General features: G+C 35.2%; 1 long non-coding RNA gene across 5 annotated transcripts; it reads right to left on the reverse strand.

Annotated features, from left to right (window-relative positions):
• Positions 1 to 900: 900 nt before the first annotated feature.
• LOC147482193 (uncharacterized) lies at positions 901 to 6418 on the reverse strand. 5 transcript variants are annotated; one of them, XR_015204206.1, is made up of 8 exons: positions 6126 to 6418; positions 6017 to 6047; positions 5473 to 5777; positions 4837 to 4955; positions 3495 to 3644; positions 3329 to 3386; positions 1713 to 1828; positions 901 to 1561 (listed from the first exon to the last, which is right to left on the reverse strand). It is a non-coding gene; the product is annotated as an uncharacterized LOC147482193 (long non-coding RNA). The 5 variants fall into 5 exon arrangements; XR_015204205.1 differs by having other exon boundaries at positions 5865 to 6047; positions 6126 to 6415; XR_015204208.1 differs by lacking the exons at positions 6017 to 6047; positions 6126 to 6418 and adding an exon at positions 2351 to 2451 and having other exon boundaries at positions 5473 to 5823.
• Between the last annotated feature and the right edge of the window lie 210 nt (positions 6419 to 6628).

Consider the following 6628-nt stretch of genomic DNA (forward strand, 5'->3'; position numbering starts at 1 on the left):
TTCATTTTGTCAACCCATGTTTGCTTTGTTTTGCAAACGGGGTGTGTTCTTGGGAACATAGGTGGAAGGCAGTGGAACCGCGGCGTGTGATTGGGATTCGTGCCTGGAGCAGTCCGTTAGTTTTCTTTTATGTTTGATTCTTTATTGGAAGAATGTAATAACGTAGTTTACCTTTTGCATGGCATGAGAACATGGTACTGAGGAATTTTATATTGAGAGTTTGCTTGATGTTTTATTTGGACGGATGATATCTTAATAAAGCAATGGCGGATAATTATTGGGATTATTTTAATTTAAGTTGTTTCTTTTATGACATGGCTATTAGGGTTTGTATGTGTAGTATCCTCCGTCATAGTTTGAGTTTTTAAACAAGTAAACCTAGTGATGTTTGAGATATTTATATTTCAAATATTCACTTTGTTATTGTTTAGAAATTCGGGTTGTGACAAAATGCCTCTTTATACACAGAGAATCAAGATCATCACATTAATTACCGATATCCACACGGGATTCCATAAATAGGGTGCGTATGAGCATATCCACAATTCCACATTAAATGAAATAAAAACGAAAAATGATGTCCAAATACCTGCATATATCTCGTAGAGTACTCTAATACCATCAATCCGAAAGCAGATCAACACGCGACATTTTCATTTTGTCAATGCCGAAATCTGAATCTTGAATCGAAGATAAAACAAAGCTGTGATACACCGTGCGGCATGTTTTCATTTTTCTCCTTACAATTTACGTAACCACAGTAGATAGTACCATAACCTTTGCTGTAGTTGCAGAAAAGGCAACTTCTTTGCCAAAAACCTCTTTCAAGCTTCCAGCACATAGACGACTACAACTTTGAGGTCTTTAGGAGATAAGGAATATGATTTGCAACAGAATGAGTTGAACAAATATTTCCCATTCAATCTTTTTCAATTATTTATCTATTTATATAACAAAATCAAGAATACATGATAACAATGCAATTGCGCTCACACAAGTATAAAATCTGCTAAATAACCGTTACAGAGCAAAAAAACATAACTAATCGATCAGGTCTTGTTTAGGTGCTAATCCCTTTAGGCCTGACCTCAATACCTTCAACAATAAGTTCAGCCTTCCAGTAACCAGCCTTCACCTCCTGCAGGCTCATCTCAACCACTCCATCTTCTCCTTGCTCATTATAAAAATCTCCTAATTCTATCTCCAACCACCCGTCTCTCCGCTCGCTTGGAAACTGACCCTCATATCGAGTGGCTGATGACAATGCTGGTGTAAGTACGTGACCAAACCTCGTATCAGCCCAAGACGTATCATATGTGTGGCCTGCAGTTGCATTCAGGATCTAAGAAAACCGTACGTTCTCCACTCGCACTACCTCCACCTCCAAGAAATTTGACTGAGATCTCTGCGGGTGGGTCTTCAAGTCCACAGGCCTGATCAGAAAATTTGATTACAAGGTATGCCTCATAGCTAGGTAGTCGTTGGTGAAAGGATTTGAGTATCTATCTCCACTTTGATGTGAAGCCAACACACATTTATAAGTTCAGCAGCTTCCGCAAACCTGTAGTATTATCTGACCGTAAATATTTAAAGAGGTAGAAACGGAAACAGAGAAATGTAGCAAACCTATAATACAGTATTTGTTTAAGTTATCAAAACTAAATATTCAAAAAGATCGAAAGAGCCACATAAAGAAAATAATTTAAAGAGACCTGGAGTCGGGTAAAGGTATCCATTTCCAGTATTGAGGAGTGTCACTCCAGGTAATCTTCAGCTCTTTTTCTCCAATCATGAAACATTTCTTGCCACTCATTTTGTCAAGTTTACACTGCTAGTATTGTCATTCATTAGGAAAGCCAAGTTCTAACAAATACAATCAAGAGGCAAAAAACAAACAAAAAAATTGAAATAAAGAATAACTTAGCACATACAATCTGAGATGTAGTATCTACTGACATTTTATCAAATTATCCAAACATACATAATACAATATTTTGCTGCGGAAATCAACAGTCATAAGTCATAACTCCAAAGACAAAAAAATCACGAAAGTGATTCAGTAAAGTTCACCTTTATCATATTTTCACAGTGGCATATATATATTGTCACTGGTTTCCTACATTTATGAAAATAATAATGTACAACTTTTGAATACTGCCAAGTGTCAACCACCTAAAGTCCTAAACAAAATGATAAGATCAAAAGCTTTCATCTATATTGATTCTCAATCAATTAGGTGTAATTCATTCAAAACCACAATCTTATATCAAGGTAGATCATCTCTGACTATATGAAACTAAACTAAGTTTTCACCAAGAATGATCAAAACCAAAGAACATAGTAGGCATACTTGTACAGTAATATATAAGGCTCTATCTCCTTGATCTGATCGACCCTTGTTTTAAAAAAGGAAGCAGATGATCACTTGATCCCATCCAAAAACCTTCTAACCTTCAAATGTTTTTTTCAAAATACAATTAAATCATTAGCAATCTTGTTATTTATAAATAGATCGGTCGACTTATATATCACCAATGAAAAGGTCCTTGTGACTTGTGTCGAGTGGATTATTATTACTTGAATCAACCTAGGAATTTTCAAAGATGGCCATTTCTGAATTTTTTGCTCTAATATAAACAATGTAAAAATGAATTGAGTAAAAAAGAAGTCATAGCATGCATGGCACTATTGTTGGATGATATGTCAGATGCTTCTAGCAATGCATGCAAGCTTAGTACTATGGCTAGTAGTACTAAATGATAATAAGCTAAATGAGTGGTGTCTCGGTAATAGTTCTACATACTAATACAGTAATATATGTCTAACTTCATACAATAATAAATTTGCAACATTTCTTATCTCAATCAATAGAAAAAGACTGGGAAACTTAACTTTTGATATCTTACCAATAAGTTATGTATTGCCTTAACAATCAGTTATGTTTGAATAATTAAAAAAAAAAAAAAAAAAGTTCATGGTATGATGTTTGAATAAGTCAACATGTGAACCCTATATATCAAAGCCTCAAAGGTTAGAAGAAGAATTTGGTAGATAAGAATGTTGGTAAAAGAATACTTATGCAATGCATAATATCCATGAATAATGCATGTATTTTTTGTGATACCGGAGAGTATGGGATGTATGAAGAAGGGGATGGAACAATATATAGCTTCAAACATTGTGATATCTATTCAAGTGATACATTGCTTAATGGCCTATCATGAGACCTTTTTAGGTACCGAATAATGAAAATGTATAAAGTATATATAGATGGATGTTCTTCAACGTAATATAGGAGAAGAAAAAATTAGAAAAAGGAGCACCAAACCTGAACCAGGATAATCCTCAATGTGTGCACCGCAATAGAACCCAAAGTCGTTGTTTTGCTATACCAAAGTCACATGAAGGTGCAATACATTTAGCATAAAATAGGGAGTTCCTTTTAATCATAAAAGATGCATCCATTAATTAACCCATTGGGGAGATGGAGAAACCTCTATCAGTCAAGTAGTCCTTGTCTAGGATCATTGAGGCAAACTTGTTATGCCCTTTCAACATTTTAAGTGAAATGGAATTCTGATCCCTTAAACCAACGGATGAAACTCCAGTTTCCTCCACGACTCAACGCAAAAGGATGTACAAAACTGCAAATAAATTGAGTTAACAAAGCAAAATAATTAAAATCAGTAATGGAAAAGAAAATACCATTCCAGTAGAATAGGCAATCAACTATTTGTAGGAAGCAAAAGAAGCAATTAAGATAATTTAATGCCTTTAATCTAAGAGCAGAGAATATGAGTTTTAGAACTATAACACTATAACAAACAATTCTTGAAAAATAAAATAAAAAATAAGAGTCTAAAAGCATAAAAGAGACGAAGAAAGAAAGTGCAAGGATTGAATAATGGCAATGTTCGTGTCATAAAAGAAACAAAAACAGCATAGTCTAAAAAAGATTGATTCCTTCCTACTTGTATGTTATAATACATTCCTAATAATAAATAAAGTTATAAAACTATAAAATGTAAGACCAATCTGGCTGATATCTTTTCAGTAACATCATCTCTAATTTCATATAATAGTATGATACTAATGTGCTAGCCAAAGTTACAACTTCGGAGTTGAACACGCATGCACAATAAACAATAAAGTAATCCCGAGACACACCAAACCTGACTTTTTTAAATCAACTGCTCCAGCCCATTTGAATAGTTTGGCCATTCTAAAAAACCAAACCCGACACTTTGGTACTAACACATTTGACCTCCAACATTGCACTACTATTGATTTCTCATTGACACCTTCTATTTATTTTCTTTGAATACCACTCACAACATTAACAGTACAACATCTCACCATCCCATCATAAGGCATATATAGGTCTCGCAGGGAAAACAACAACTTCCTGCTTAAGTTTCCAGGAATATCAACATTCTCGCTGAAAGAACTATCCCCGACGTGATATAGAATGAAGACAGTGCGCATTCTAACAGACTCATTCCCTTGATAAATATAAATGAACTCTCAAGTACACCAACATAATGATAACCTAATCTTAGAGATGGATCGCACGAGATACACAATGGAACACTTCAACATTGCAATCCAAGTGATAAATTGTAGAAAAAATATATGTTAAGTCAAAATCATATAGCATAGCTTTAATCAATTATAGTTAGTTAATAAATTCCCTGACGCTCGCTCAAGCATAGGCTGCATAGCCTCCCTTTCAGACCCTATAAGTAGTCTTCGCCTTTCGAAATTCATCACTCCAAGCATGATACTTAGATTCATGGATCTAATGAAACTTAAACAGCAAGGACATACAATATATACCTGAATCCAATGAAAAAAAACAAATAAAAGGACTGACAATGGCAGCCACTTGTCTCATCAATGCTGCCTCAATTGTTATTGGTGTCCACGGCCAAGTGACATTGCACTACCTTATCGATCTGAAAAATACACCAGCAAATAAAACCCACATTAACCAATTGTGCTAATATATCAAACCAAAGCAAGCACCTCAAAAGAAAAACCATGGAGAGCTAGTTTTCTCTTGGAGAGGTTCAAATCGATTCACTTTGTTTTATCATGCAATGAAGATTTTAGGCAATGACAATCAGATATATATAAGAAGTTTCTAAAAGAGACAAAACAATAAATCTATTCCAACGCAGTTATTCCTTAGTAATGTACTCTGAAACTAAAACCAAAGCATACCCATTAACCAACCATGAAGTAAAGAAACACTCACAGAGTTGCCGACACACGAACTGCATAAACCCACCCATCTAGTACCGAAAATTTTCAAAAAAAGACTTTAGTCCCCCCTTTCAACACAACATACTTGAATTGTCTACCAGAATTTAAATTTTTTTATTTCACTGAAGTTTCATGACCATTACTTTATTGAAGCTCAACATTTAAACCCAGCCATAAAACAACATCAAGCTATTAAATTTGTATTACCACTGCAGCCTTGCTTGAATCTCCACTTTTAGAGACCCTTCAGTCCATAGTCGAAACCATGATGATTTGCTGGTACAATGTACGGATCTCCCATGGAAACTGAGAACTACTGGTGGCTAGATGCAGGAAGTGGTTGTTGCTGTATATTAGCATAATGAGGATCAACAGTTTGTTAATACTGGCCATGAAAATCATGATTGTGCTCTGTGATTGCTGATGCTGACTGTCCCCAGCAGATTTAGCTGCTGCCCATGCTCTGGCCTTTGCAGCCCAATCCAACTCATTGATATTGGGTTCGGTTCGATCTGCAACATGTTTAATTGTTCCTAATGTAGTCAGTCAAGAGCAAACAAGGCTCAAACAGTCTAGCGTCCCATCCGTCCATCACTTACGCTGGTTATAGCATAGTAAAATTACATCTCATGGCGAGCCAATCATTGCAAAGCAGAAAATGTAATTAGAAGAGAAACAAAAAGAACATTAATAGCCAATTTTCGTTCAGAATATCGTTGAATAAAATTTGGTCAATACTAATTACACTAACCTGGATGAGCCCAATTTGGATTCCCCCACGTCTACATGTATTCATCAATAAAAAAATCAAATTACAAAAAAAATTATTTATGTGATGAGGTTAAATAAAATAATAATACCTGGGGAGGAGGGGGGTAGTAATAAGGATAAGGGGGTGGCTGGGGTGTAGAATAAGAAGAGTGATTGTGTTGGTATTGAAACTGGTTATTATTATTATTAGGAGGGTGTGATTGAAAATGAAATAGATTGATGCAGAAATAAATAATGCCAAGTTGGGGTTATTAGATTTTTTAATTGGTGAACTTTAATCCCGAAAATAACAAACCGGTGCAATTTATAGTTTTTTTTTTGGGGAGATTTGGGGATAAAACAGGCGAGAAGAAGTGAATAAAATTACAGCCCTTCGTATTCTCTCTCTAGCCTTCTCTCTTTGCCATCCCTTTATAGTCTCTCCTGTCGCTTCGTATTCTTAACGCCATAGGAGCATGTTTGGCAGTACGAATGGGCCAACCGGTGTACTGTCCTCCTGATTTTTTTGTTTGGTTCTTTTTTACTGGATCTTATACTGTGGACCTGTTAGTAATTGGCTGGCCTAACCCCAAAAGTGTGTATATATTGGAAT

The sequence above is a fragment of the Coptis chinensis genome, chromosome 8 (assembly GCF_015680905.1).
Source record: "Coptis chinensis isolate HL-2020 chromosome 8, ASM1568090v1, whole genome shotgun sequence".
Classification (NCBI taxonomy): Eukaryota; Viridiplantae; Streptophyta; class Magnoliopsida; order Ranunculales; family Ranunculaceae; genus Coptis; species Coptis chinensis.